We start from the raw sequence: 14,689 nt of genomic DNA on the forward strand, positions 1-14,689 counted from the left end.
GTGACTTTTGTGATGTGGATAACTGCTCTCTAGGTATTGGACTAAGATCCAGCAAATGCATGTAATGTAGTTCACCAAAAAGTGGCCAGATGCGAACATCATAGTGACGTGGGTCAAATTCAAGCCATTGGCCTAGAAAGCAAAGCCTTCAACTGGATGTCCCAGGACAAATTCTGAGCCATTAAGTATCCACAAGGAAAGGTTTATTTAAAAAAAAAAAAAAAGGCAACGAGCAATGTATATACGCCTTGCTGCTCTGGAACTTTCTTCTTGGCTGCTTTTCTGCTAATGTGCATTAACTCCCAAGCATGCTAGGTCTCTTGCTAACTATCCTGGTGTCTTCCTGACCAGTTCCCCATGTCAGCTGAGGTTTCTCACATGGACAATGAGACAAAGCAAAAAGAAGAGGAAATGCTTTACCTCAGAGTCCCGCGGAAGGTGAGCAAACCCCATCACCAGATAAATGGGGTGAACAGACATCCCCGGCTAGGTACAAGTGAGAGATTGGGCTTGCAGGTGTTAAACCGTGCCCCAGATAGGTCATCAACATGGTAGAACATGGGTTGAGCATCTCTTGCTTGAGTGTAGATCCAGCTCTGCCACCTATGGCTGTAGAAGGTTCATCAACGTCTGCATGTGGCACAGCCCACCACTAGAGTATAGAGCACTACCCTGAGTGGGTTACAAAAACAGGGCTAGCAAACAGCTTTACTTTAATTGGCTGAGATGACCATTCACTTGGACTATCTTCCCCAAAGACTCAATAGTGGTGTCTTCCCTAAATCTGAGATGCTTTGTGGAGGCCCCTCCTGAACACATGGTCTGGGATTTTCAAAAGCAACTGTGTGTCTTAGGAGCACAAGTCCTGGGATTTGTGTTCCTAAATCAGCCAGGGGCTCTTGAAAATCACATCTCATAGCACTTGTTCCTGCTTTGAAAACTGGTCAGATTTTCTGACTTGGAGCTTCCCCCTCCCAAGTTAAAAAGGTTCAGCTGCTTACAAGTTAAATGCTGGGTTAGAAATATGAGGCCAGATCCTCACCTGGTTTAACCTGATCTCAACATTGACTTCAAGAGAGCTACGCTGATTTTCACTAACTGAGGAAGTAGCTTGAGGGGTTTTAACATTCAGGCTCAACAGGTGCCTGAGGGAATTAGTGAAAAGTTGAATTGATGTCAATTAAAAATACCCAATTTAAAGAATGAGCAAACCCCTGTCTGGTCTGTCCTGGCTCTTTTTCTCTCTACTTGAAGCCTGGCCTAATGCACTGGTCTCATCCCTTTTCTTTTTCAGGCAGCAGAAGAAGCGACACTGGTTTTCATCATCGATGAAGCCCAGTACATGGATGCTGCCTCCTGGGATTTTTTGGCAAAACTCCTCTTGAGTGTCCCCATCTTTATAGTCCTGTCATTGTCTCCCTTTGCCTCCAAAGAGCTGCTCCCTTGTGCTTCTGCCCAAGGCATCATGAAGAGCCCCAAGACCGCTGGTGTTGTCCTCCAGGAACTGGAGCCTTCCAAACTCTTGGAGATGGCCCGTCAGGCCCTTGGAGTGGTTAGCATTCCCAGAGAGATGGAAACATAAGTGCCCTTGTCACCTGACTAATCTGCATTAGCATGTGGAGAGGAACAGGTCCACCAGGGAGGGACATCAAGCCTTAAGGGCCATGAATACAGAAAAACAGAAGGGTCATAGCTGCCCCCCCCTCCCCCCACAGAGGGATTCAATGATTTGCCCCATGCCACACAGCAAATCCCTGGTCAAACTGGGAATAGAATCCAGAAGTCCTTACTCCCTGCCGCTGCTCTAAACTCTAGCCAGCGCCGTTTAAAGTATGCCCTGGTATTGTTACTGATTTGGGTCTCGATTCAGGAAAGCACTTAAGCACATTTTTGTTGCATGTGCTTAAATCCCATCAACTGCAATGGGACTTAAGTACCAGCGTACGTGGTTTCCTGAATCCAAATTTAATTTGAAAACCCTTTTCAGCTTGCCAGCTAAACCAGGCAAACAATTTAGGGCAATCCTTCACCTCGTGAGGATTTCCTATTCCATTTGTTTCTTCCACTTCTGGGCCAGTTGCTTATTCCAGGGTCTTGGTTTTTACTGCTTAGCTTTCCCTCCCGATAATCAATGCATCATAAATGGGGGAAAAAAGATAAATGAAATCAACTATTTAAAAATATATTAAATGTGCTAAATTCCATATTACCACTGAGAAACTGCTTGCATTAGTAAGTGTTGGGCTTTTTCCTTTCTTTAGATTCCTCATACAAAGAAGCTCTGGGGTACCATTGTACTGTGAAGCTTTACTGATGGACCTCCATGCTAATGAGGTTCTTGAGTTTTATCACGTCCCAGAGGAGGACAAAGAAGAGGATGAATGGGATAACCTGCCTAGTACGATTCACCTTCTTAACTCATCTAAATCCCATAGCTCTGTTCCCAGCCAAAGAACTCAGAATTCCAGTTTACATCTCTATTTCATGTTAGCTGGATCTTGGGAGGCATGGAGCAGGTCTGGATGATTTAGGGTATGGCTAATGGAACAGAGAGCCTTTCCCCTCTGTCTCTAGTTCAAAGTCAGCCCTGTGGCTAACAGAATAGAGAGCTTTTCACTTCTATGTCCCTGGTTCAAATCCAGCTCAGGGTGAGTAGAAGTTATCACCTTCATGCTCATGTCCTTCATACGCTACGGGAAGACACCTAGATACTATGGTGAGGACAGTGTAAGAACCTGAATAGAATAATACCTAATTCTTCTATAGCACTTTTCATCAGTAGCTCTTAAAGCATCTTACAAAGTTCAATAGCATTATCCCCACTTTACAGGTGGGGAAACTGAGGCACAGGACAGGAACTGACTTGCCCAAAGTCACCAAGCAGGCTAGTGGCAGAGCTGGGAACAGAACCTGGGTTTCTCAGTCCTTATCCAATGAGCGATTCACAAGGATACACATAGAATAGAATAGATTATGGGATTCTCCTCTACCTGTAGCCTGCTCACTCTGAATCAGTCCTACCCAGGACTAGAAATCCAATCTTGGCTGAAAGGAAACTTCTTTAAATCACGGCGCCATCAACTTTTAAAAAACCTTAATGTTCATAACATTTCACTTGGGGATGATCTAACAACAGTTCCTGTCGTCTCTGTCTTCAGTTGAACTTTCTTTTGGGTCTGGACTTTGGTGCAGGAGCTGTTCTCAGTGAAGAGGAGGTGATAGATGATGCAGTGCTGCCATTAGCGATCTGGAAGCACTTCCCTTGCTTAGAGGGGGAAAACAGCTCCTTTAGTGTGGCCTGGTGCGGATGTGATTCATCTGAGGCAATGTGGTTTGTAGGGAGATACAAAATAGCGTTTCAGCAAAGGCTATCGAGGGTGCTTAGAAACTAGACTGACACCAGAGCTATCAGTCCCTGCATCAAAGTGTTTGCAGTTTGCATTTTCTGGCAGGTGGAATAAACACTGAGGAAAGAAAGATGAGTTTTACAGAGACCTTTCTAATACCTATAGTGCAGAAGACTAAATAAATTAGCACAAATTCTTTAGCTCTCACTAGTTCATGGTTTAATTTTTATATATTTTTAAGATGAGCTCAAACTGTGCCGTTGTAAAATGTTTCCAAATGATTCCTTCTCTCCACGCAGCCAGTGCCATCAAATCGATACCCTACAGAGCACCTATAGTCTCCTCCAAGGAAGACACAGAGCTTTACATTTGTACCACCAGGAAGGATGTGGACCTGGATGCCGTTCCACTCCCGGTGAGGCTGAAAGGTGAGCAGCTGATCGGCTGGTGCTCAGTGTGTCTCTTCAGAGGCAGTGGTCAAAGAGAAATGAAAAAGACCTGGGGAGCTGAATGCTGCAGTGCAGGTCTGAGATCCAGAGCTCATCACGGAGACAGGCTAAAGACTTTGGGAACTCTGTTAGACCGAGCTAGTGTGGAGCTTTCAATAAAAGGGGTATCTACTGCGTTCACCAGTGGTGCTTTTTGGATGCACAATCCAATTCAAGCTCCATTCTTTCCGCTTATTTATCTATTTAGGTACTTATGCAGTCTCATTGCCACAGTATCTGTGCCTTATGGTCTGGAGCGTATTTAGCTCCACAGCTCCCCTGTGAGCGAGGGAAGTATTATTTCTGAATTACATATGGGGAACTGAGGCACAGAGGAATGTAAGTGACTTGCCTTATGCTTCATATCACACAGGAGGTCTGTGACAGGGAACTGAGCCTGAGTCTCCTGAGTCAGAAGCCTTATTCGCTGGGTTCACGTCCAAATGGACTTGAATGATTGATCACAATGTACCTTGAACCCACCTGAAGTCAGTGCAAAATTGCATTCTGGGATTTCCTTTTGGTTGCCCGAGGCAACAGTGTTCACAAACGGTGTTGCCCTAAGGCACAGAGGGGGCTCCCTCAGTGTATTAATTTGTACTGAAAGAAGAGGTCAGGGATCCAAACAGGATTCTGCTACTTTCCTGGAATGGACTCAGGCTAAAGACCAGAGGGTCCATAATATATGGAATCGCAGTCCTTGTACAGGAGGCATCTATTGTACAAAACAAATAGGAGTGAGCAGGCTTCCACACAGCTTGCATTCCAGTTTCATCTGGCTTTGTTTACCAGGGACCACACTCTGGGCCTGAGTCACTTATGCCAATCACTGAAGTCAGTGGAATTATACTGATCTAAAATGAGCATGAGTGGGAAAGGAGAATCATTGTCTGGAACTCTATGCCACATCCCAGAGACAGCGAGCAACTGAATAATATCCTGCGAGTTAATATATTCACGGGAGGAAGTTTATTGACTGATTGACTTCTTTGTCTGCAGAGATTGCTGTAGCCCAGTTGGACAGCTTGAGCCCCTCTGAGCAGATGGCAGTTAAATGTGCAGCTCTCATTGGCCATACGTTTACTCCAGAGCTGCTGCTGTACATCCTCTCGGAGTGGACAAACAAGGAGATGGAGGAGACACTCATGAGCCTGATCAATTTCCACGTGTTTGAGTGTTTTGGAAAAGAAGCCAGGGCTACACAGGCAGTAGGTTCCTGCCATTTACACACACATCTGGGCCCCCTGACGATGCAAACCCTGGGGCCAGAGGAGTCTGAAGGTGAGCGGGGCTTTTAGTTTCCAGAACCCCCAGTGTTCCCTGGGAACTCCTTTGTTGCTCTCTCTTTTGGCCATACCTTGGAAATGATGGGCTAATGTCACTTTCTTTTGTCCCTTTGTGTCAGAGACAATGCCTATTCAAGTCAATGGGAGTATTTCCTTCCATTGACTTTGTTGGAGTTTGGATCCGGCCTCGTGTACATAGTCACTGGCCAGTGATGGCAGTTGAAATGGTGTCCCTAGCCTCTGTTTGTCAGAGGGTGGAGATGGATGGCAGGAGAGAGATCTCTTGATCATTACCTATTAGGTTCACTCCCTCTGGGGCACCTAGCATTGGCCAATGTCGGCGGACAGGATACTGGGCTGGATGGACCTTTGGTATGACCCAGTACGGTTGTTCTTATGTTCACTTAATTTTTTGCATTCATAAGTGGTGGGGAAATTACTCCCTGGGAGGCTTAGGAGAATTTTGCATGAGGCTCTACAGCCATCGTAATCACATTGGCTCTGCTTTATTATTATTTATTTATACCGCTCCCTAGATGTGTAAAGCACTTCTATAAACAACTAAAAAATGACAGGTCCCTTCCCAGAGGAAGAGCCAGTGTAAGCGGTTTCCAGTCAGATAAATCTGATGCAGTAATGTAATAAAGGAATCATTGCTGCTTTCCAGATGTCAGCCTGCAAGAGGAGCTGGGAGTGTTGCAGCAGGATCAAACAATGCGGTTCTGCACTCCCCTGCTGCGAGAAGGGGCCTAGGAGCTGTGGCTGGGGGATCAGAAGAAGGCCCTGCACCTCAAATGTGCCTCCTTCCTGGAGCACAAGGCTCACAAATGCAGAAGCTGTGGTGGAGGTGATTTCATTTCCTTCCACCGCTATGCCCTGAACACCCAGATGAGCAATGTAGACTCTGCTGGGACCGGCTAGTAAGACAAAGGGCACGGCTCTGGCGCTTTCTGAAGAAACTAGGAAGAGGCTTCAGACAAGCTTAGCACAAGGTAAACTGAAGTTCTTATTGAAACCCACACAGTGGAGCTCCAGAGGAAATAGCATAGAGGGACTGACAACCAGGGCCGGCTCTAGCCATTTCGCTGCCCCAAGCATGGCGGCACGCCACGGGGGGCGCTCTGCTGCTCACTGGTCCTGCTGCTCTGGTGGACCTCCCACAGGCGTGCCTGCGGATGCTCCACCGGAGCCGCGGGACCAATGGACCCTCGGCACACCTGCGGGAGGTCCACTGGAGCCGCCTGCCGCCCTTCCGGCAAGCGACAGAGCGCCACCCATGGCATGCCGCCCCAAGCACGTGCTTGGCGCGCTGGTGCCTGGAGCCGGCCCTGCTAACAATGCATTGCAGGGTGTTTGCGTTTTAGGGTTGTGCATTTTTGGAGGCTGTAGTTCACACCAGTGCATGGGATATCCTGTAAGAGGATGAAGATGATACCTGTAGTCTCTGGAGCATAACATTGCAGTGTGTTGAATGATTGCACCAGTGTCTTGAAAACTCCTGTCCTCTTACATCCTGCAAGGTGTTGCTTCTCCATATGATATTTCCAGTTTTGGAAACTCTGTAAATGTGTTTCCTGCTTCTGTCAAACAAATGACAAACTGGGAAGACTAGTGATACATTAGCCGGCCTGAAATCTGCATTGTAACCCAGACGGCCAATACAGAACTAGGTCACCTGACTGGCTGACTGTGTCAGGCTTATCTAATGCCATGTCTGGTTTCTAATATATCAAATATCCAGATGCTTCTTGTATGCAGGTCAGAGCATTCTTGGATGCAGTTCCAGTGCTGAGCATCACATAAGGGGATAGAGGAACCACAGAGAGATTCCTAACTTACCAAACACACAGATCTAAAATAAAGTTCCAGCTTATGTGTTTGCAGTAGGCAAACCTGGTCACTAGTGCAGCTCCAGTCTCTGTTTGCAGGAAGATAACGATGCCTGTGTAGAGCATTTCAGATTCAGAAGTTATTTTGTCTCGTCTGTTTCAGATGCAGCAAAGAGGACTGATGTCCCTCTGGGGCAGGAACTCACCATAGAAACTCCCATGGCTTCATGTGAAGGTAAAACTTCTTTGGCTGTCCAGCTGGGAACGTAGTTAGAATGGGGGAGGCTTTGAAAGGGGGACATAGAGAGAGAGAGGAGCCTGTCTGTTGTTATGGCTGTGAGAGTACTTACCTGGCTACCATTACCACAGTATCTGAGTGCCTCATGATTTTCAGTTGTAGTTATCTTCACAGCAGATGGGGGACTAAAGCAGAGAGTCTAAGTGACTTGCATAAGATGTGATGCTCTCCCGGGATGCCCAGAATCTTAAGCTACATGTTACCCCTCTGCCTCAGCAAGAGAGTGGTTTGCTGGAGCACAAACTGTGTGTCAGCTCCCTGCCACACCAATCTGTCCGTCTCACCAGCAAACTCCTTGAGACTCTGCTAGTCTAAACCTTGCCTTGCAGGTGAACCCAGTTCCTAAGTTTCCCAGAGATGGCTGACCGTAATGTCAAGTCCCTCTCGCTGGACACTCACAGCAATTTTAGAGACTTAATTAGTTGATATGTAATTTAAACAAAGGCATCACGTCATACCCACCTCTGGGATGGAACCCGTCAGCTGTTTAACAGTGCACAGGAATGAAACACAACAGTTTAGCTGAGGAAGTGAAAGATACCCTATCCTAAACCATAAAGTAAATTTTGGAAGCTAGAACATGATTCATTTAACTCTTTTTTTTTAACTTCCTTTTCAGATAATTTGCAGTGCAGGGCAAAATCAGCCATGAATAAACAGGTGTTGCCAGACGATCATCTCCGGTATGGTAGGGGGGATCTTTGATCACCTGTGTTCTTAAAGAGCAAATTAATTCCTTGGGAACAGGTTGCTCACAGGACTGGGACTGGAAATGAGATAACAGAACTTTTCAGCTCGAAGCCCATTAGTTCAGATCTGGCTCAGCTAGGATCTAATCTAAACCCCATCAAAATTAATGGGCAGACTCCTATTGACTTCAGTGAACTTAGGATCAGGCCCTTGGTCAATGATAAAAAGTTATTGCTGTTTTTTGCAAGGATATTGCACAATTATTAGACAGGGTTCAGACAAGGGTGACTGGAATGATTAAGGGCCTGGCAAAACTCTAATATGAAGCTAGATTGAACAGACTGGGATCAAGAGGGGACATAAAAGTATATCAAATAATTGATGGTGTAGAGAAGGCAGATTGGGAGTTTTTGTTCTTCCTCCTCATTGCACAAGAACAAGGGGACATTCAATGAAATAAAAAAAAAACTTTTTTCCCCAGTGCGTAACTGGAACTCATAGCTATAGGAAGTCACTGAGGCCAAGAGTTTAGCAAGATTCAGAAAGGGCGTGGACATTTATATGAGTAACAAGAGCCATAACAGTTAATGCCAGAGTTATAACAGTTAATGCTAACAAACTTAGGAAGGGGAGAAAACCTCATGCTTTAGCCTATCTCTGTCTGAGAGACCAGGATGAGAACTATTGTGGGGGAGCAGATTATCCCACCTCTGCCTGCTGGGGGTTCTCACACCTTCTGGAGACCTATAACCTGCTGGTTGCTATTGCAGACCTGATTGATCCAGTCTGGAAATGGCTATGTTGCAGTTCTTGATTGCTGTTGGGGAGCCTGTGCACAGCGGATTTTTGATGGTGGTATAAATGCTTTATACTGGATTTTCGATCTAGTTAGGTCTGGCCCCCACCACTATAGTATCTGGGCACCTTATTAACTTCACAGCAGCCTGTGAGCTACAGCATTGTTGTTATCCCCATTTTACAGATGGGGAAATGGAGGTGCTTGCCCAAGGTCACACAGACAGTCAGTAGCAGAGCAGGGAACTGAACCTGGTACTCCTGAATCTCAGTCCTATGTCTTAACTTCAAGCCCATCCTTCCTCGGTTGGTGGGTGATGCCAGACAACTTGGGAATTTTTATGTCAATTTAAAGGAAACAATTTTTTTTTTTAGTTAAATTTTGGAGTGTTTAATATTTTCTGCAGTCGGGGTTCCCCAATGCCCGTGTGGATACTGAGGACTGAGCCCTGATAGGATCATCCCCAGGGGATCCTTTAGCGATATTCAACTTGGGCTACAGCGGTCATGCCCTCTCTTCTGTCTCACTATAGAGTTGAACAGGAGTTCCTGGACAGAGTGGACAAGATGATTAAGTACCATAAACGTGGCAAAGAGGAAGCCACAAACCTGGCACCCTGTGAATGTGGAGAGAGAGTGGAGTCGGTGGTCTCTGCCCTAGCCCGCCATTGCCTGATGGTGAATGACAGAACCAGGGCTTTTTATTATCTGCTGGAGTCTGCGGCTGCTTCCTTATATTTATCCAACAATTATATGGTGAGTTGGCATCCATAAGTTCCTGCATTTCTAGCTGACCTAACCTAAAGCTGGTGCTGGATAAGTTTCCTCTGGCTAATAAATAGGGGGTGGGGTGGCCAGAGTTGTGTGGTTTGGGCAGGCGGTGGCCCAGTCTCTCACCGTATCTCCCTGTGTTTGCTTGAGGCATACTTGTATCTGAAGAAAGCAAGTGGCCTACAGGAATTGTCAGCATTGGCAGTGTTCCCTTGTCTGAAGAGACCAAAACTGAAGATCAACCAGTTTGAGGAAGCCACTTTCTGTAGCCTCAGGGGAGAGGTAAGATGCCCGGTAGATGCCGGAGGATGTCCAAAGATGATATTAAGTATCAGAGGGGTAGCCGTGTTAGTCTGGATCTGTAAAAGCAGCAAAGAGTCCTGTGGCACCTTGTAGACTAACAGACGTATTGGAGCATGGAGCATCCGACGAAGTGGGTATTCACCCACGAAAGCTCATGCTCCAGTATGTCTGTTAATCTATAAGGTGCCACAGGATTCTTCAAAGATGATATGGTTCGCGGGGTTTCTGACTCTTGCTCTCTGCCTTTCCCATGAGCCCCAACTCCTGTGCAAACCCGTCAAGGTTCTACCACCCATCCATCTCACCATTGCCACCTTAAAAAAAGTTGGAGCAAAATCAGGAGCCCACCTGCTTTTGCCATCTAACTGCCGAGACTGCTGCGTTTTGCTAATACAGTGCGCAATCCGAGCACTCTCTTGGATCCTGGCTGCCCTGGAGGAGCAAGTAGCAGCAGCAACCCAAGGAATACACAGTATTCGCCCCATATCTGCTCCTGGCTTTGGGTTTGCAAGCTCCTCTTTCAGCTGCAGACACCACCATCTCCTTTTGGAGGCCAACCTTGCCACAGTGGCATCTCCAAATCTTCCTATCTCCTGATTTGATTACTGCAGTGTTTGTGAGGCACTCAGATATTAGCAGGGACCACAGTAGAACCTAGACAGTCAGATACACAGTACCTCATTATTCCTTTGTTGGGTACCTGCCGCTCAGTTTGTCTGCAGGACCCCACCTCAACCCTGTTTTATCTTAAAATGCAGAAAATGTCATTCACCCTCCCTGACTTTGTCAGACTCTCTCCCCTAGGTGCAATTATGCAGTGGCATTGTTGCAGTGGTTGCCTTACTAGTCACTCCCCATGCAGGTCTGCTTCAACATGGGCCAAATCGCACTGGCCAAGAAACTGATCAAGAGGGCCCTCTGCTTACTGCACAAGGGATTTTCCCGTACCTGGCTCGGAGCCTTTTTCCAGTCCTTACTTGAAGAATCCAAACACTCTGCGTATCATACTCAGCAGTGTCAGGCCCAACACACAGAGTAAGAAGCGGAATCTCAGGGTATGTCTACATCTACAATTTTGCAGCGCTGGTTGTTACAGCTGTATTAGTACAGCTGTATAGGGCCAGCGCTGCCGAGTGGCCACACTTACAGCAACCAGCGCTGCAAGTGGTGTTAGATGTGGCCACACTGCAGCGCTGTTGGGCGGCTTCAAGGGGGGCTCGGGGAACGCGAGAGCAAACCGCGGGGAAGCAGGTCTCCTTCCCCGGGTTGCTCCAGTGTTCCCCGAACCCCCCTGCAAGCAGATCTCCTTCCCCGCGGTTTGCTATCGCGTTCCCCGAACCCCCCTGCAAACCGCGGGGAAGGAGACCTGCTTGCATGGGGGTTCGGGGAACACGAGAGCACACCGCGGGGAAGGAGACCTGCTTGCACGGGGGTTCGGGGAATGCGAGAGCACACCGCGGGGAAGGAGACCTGCTTGCACGGGGGTTCGGGGAACGCGAGAGCACACCGCGGGGAAGGAGACCTGCTTGCACGGGGGTTCGGGGAACACGAGAGCACACCGCGGGGAAGGAGATCTGCTTGCACGGGGGTTCAGGGAACGCGAGAGCAAACCGCGGGGAAGGAGACCTGCTTCCCCGCGGTTTGCTCTCGCGTTCCCCGAGCCCCCCTGCAAACCGCGGGGAAGGAGACCCGCTTGGGGGGGGATTCGGAGAACACCGGAGCAAACCGCGGGGAAGGAGGCCTGCTTGATTACCAGAGAGGTATCCTCAGTATGCTGGGATACCTGCTTATTCCACGGAGGTCAAGAAAAGCACTGGTAAGTGTCTACACTTGATTTCCAGCGCTGGATCACCAGCGCTGGATCCTCTACACCCGAGACAAAACGGGAGTACGGCCAGCGCTGCAAACAGGGAGTTGCAGCGCTGGTGATGCCCTGCAGATGTGTACACCTCCTAAGTTGCAGCGCTGTAACCCCCTCACCAGCGCTGCAACTTTGTGATGTAGACAAGCCCTCAGTCAGATGATTGTGTGTCTTAGCCCTCATCCCCAGCGGCTATTTGCAAATGTCACCATGGAAACTGAACACAATAGGTGTGATTGGCATGCTGTGTTCAAGAGGGTTTCTAATGAGCCCCTTTGCTTTATCTCTCATTATTTAATTAGCAGTTACCGTATATGTTTGACTTGGTGTGACCACTAATATCTAACAATGTCTTTCCAGTGGGAAGGCATTAGCTGTCCTGCAGCAGCAAATCCACTGCCTCTCCTTGTTCTGGCAGCTCTACAGCCTGGACTCTACCGCCAACAGGAAGTACTCCCGGCTGGCAGCCCTGATGGAAATAAATTTGGCAGATGTGTCTGAGAACAAGATGCAGGTGTGTGTGCCCTTTGCTAATAATCCTGGTATAGATGGCAAAGGTCTAGCTACCTCATCTCTCCAGGCGCATATCCTCCACTCATCAGCATGGCACCAGAAGTAATAATCCCTGAGAAGACGGAAGTACCCAGAAGGCTTCTAAAATTAGGACATTTTATGCCCTGGGGTAATGTCTCTGGGCACAGGCAGTATTTGAGTGAACGCAGTGTGGGGTTGATTGAGAACAGAAAGGCTTTGCGTTGTCATATTGCAAACTATAAATGAGCTGGCAATTAAAAAAAAAAGAGAAAGAAAGAAAGAAAGAAAAAGTTTCGCAAGAGAAGTTACCATTAGCCCAGCCTTGGAAGCATGGGGAAAAATTAAAAGTCAAATATGTCGCTACATTTTTAATTAGAAAAGTCTCTGTGGCAATCAGATAACCATGGAGTGCCAGCATGATTTTTAAAACCCTGCCCCATGTTATCCTGCTTCAGACCTCCACTGAGCATGTGCTGCTTCCAGCTCAGTGCTGTTGTCTCTAGGTAGGGAAATTTTCCTCCACCTAAACATACCATCTACAATGAGACACCATGGTCTATCTGGGCAAGATCCCCAGGCTTTCTCCAAAACTAGGGTCTTCTCCAGCTTGGCCTGCTGCGTGGCTTTTCCTTCAACAGCCTTATATTTTCTTTATACCGGTTGGTGAGTTTCAGCAGGGTGCATTTTCATTTCTTCTTTTCAATGCCTTAGATCATTTTGACGTATATGGATTTTTCACAGTTCTCCCAAAGTATGGGCTATAAAGACGAGTGGCTAAAATATGAGATGATGGCTATCCAGAGAAGTTCCCAGTACAACTTCACCTTCACCAGGGAGAGGTTGCTAATGACAGCTCAGTTAGCTCAGACACTGGCCTATAGCAAGCTCTACTTGGGTCATCTGACCAGATCCATCCAGTTGGGTGAGTCCATTCTAACCGTTTGCTGGGAGGAAGAGTTTATATGCATAAACCCACACACCATATATACAGACATATGTATTCTTTCTTCAACAGGCTTTCAAGCTCACACAATGTGTGTGTGTCTCCGGAAAACCAGCCTCCACTGCCTGGTTCTTTCAGTTCTCTTCAAATCTGCGTTCCTGAAGAACAAGTATTATCATCATTTCATTTTGCTGTATTAACTCTCTGTAGTTGGGGTATTTATGTTGCATTGGTCAAGATGATTTATAAAGAGAGATGGAAGAATGAGTATAGATGGGAAAATGGAGTGGGCTAAGAAAGACAGGATAGAGATGGAAGAAGGGTCCTAAAGATGGTGCGATTGTTGGGTGTAGATGGAGGGGGAGGTGTGGATTGATTTTAACCTGGCAAGGATCAACAGTATGATACAGCAAGCTGGAAAGGCCACTGTTGAATCAGTGCTGGTGCCAACTCCTGTTCGCATTTTAGGGTCAGAGCTCCCTTCAGACTTTCCCTTTGCACAACAGGGTCTCAAGGGATTGTTTATAATGGCACTCTTAGAGCTCGTAGGTCTTATTTTGTAGGTACGCCCAATGCGTCAGAGTCTTGGAGTGGCTGTGGGAACTCGCTACTCAAGAGGAGAGCATCATTGTCTTGGCATGTTTCTATTCAGCCTGCTTAGACCTGCTGCTTTGTGATGCTGGTAAGTGCTACCTGTAGTTTAAGAACAAGGGTGGCCACACACTGCTATCCTCTGCCAGGATTCATGCTGTTTTCATGATGGAAAGAGGCATTTAATGAAGCTCCTACACTGGCTGGGAGGGTTGTGTTACCAGCAGTATCCATTATGGCCATTAGGAGTATCTTTGTTGCTGTAGAACCTAGGAGCTGTACTCATGGATCAGGACCACATTGCGCAAGGCGCTGTACAAACACAGAACAAAGACAGTTTCTGTCCCAAAGAGCTTACGCTCTAAATGTAAAAGGGAGACGACATCATCATGAAGCAGAGCATCAGGAATGTTGAGGCCTAGACTCAGATGTTTCAAGGGGACTCCGAGATGGCCAGAAAAGAATACAACTTGGAAAGGCATCTGCTAGCCTCTTATGCAGCTATGCCTTTCTCAGGCCCTCTCAGTTTCTCTTCTGGTGGGACCTTAGTGTGTGAAGAGGGGAGTCATTGCTCTTCCTACCATGAGTTTTTTATATAGAGAATTTTAATGTAAGGAAAGAAAATCCCTGTTGGCTTACGGAGGCCATTTTTCTTTCTTTTGGACAGTTTTGAAAGCTGACTTTGGGCTGCTGATCAGGCACTAGATGGGACCAATCTGTGTGCTACTGACATATTTAGAGGAAGCACAGAGAGAGAGCAGTGCTGGCTTTGTCCAACGGGATGGGCTTATCTGGTTTCCACCTCTACACTACAAGCTGGGATTAGTGGCTTTGAATCTATCATAGGTCTGGCTTTTGCCAGGGAACCTACCAGATTCCTTATTAATGGGCAAAACATCAAAAGGGAAAACATGTTTTTATAGGGCCTATTTGATCAAAAAACAAACTTAATT

The 14,689-nt window shown here is 47.1% G+C and overlaps 1 pseudogene; it reads left to right on the plus strand.

The window, feature by feature from the left end:
• LOC115651271 overlaps positions 1-14,689 on the plus strand; it is a 32,979-nt pseudogene that overhangs the window by 14,977 nt on the left and 3,313 nt on the right.

This window comes from Gopherus evgoodei, chromosome 4, assembly GCF_007399415.2.
Source record: "Gopherus evgoodei ecotype Sinaloan lineage chromosome 4, rGopEvg1_v1.p, whole genome shotgun sequence".
NCBI lineage: Eukaryota > Metazoa > Chordata > Testudines > Testudinidae > Gopherus > Gopherus evgoodei.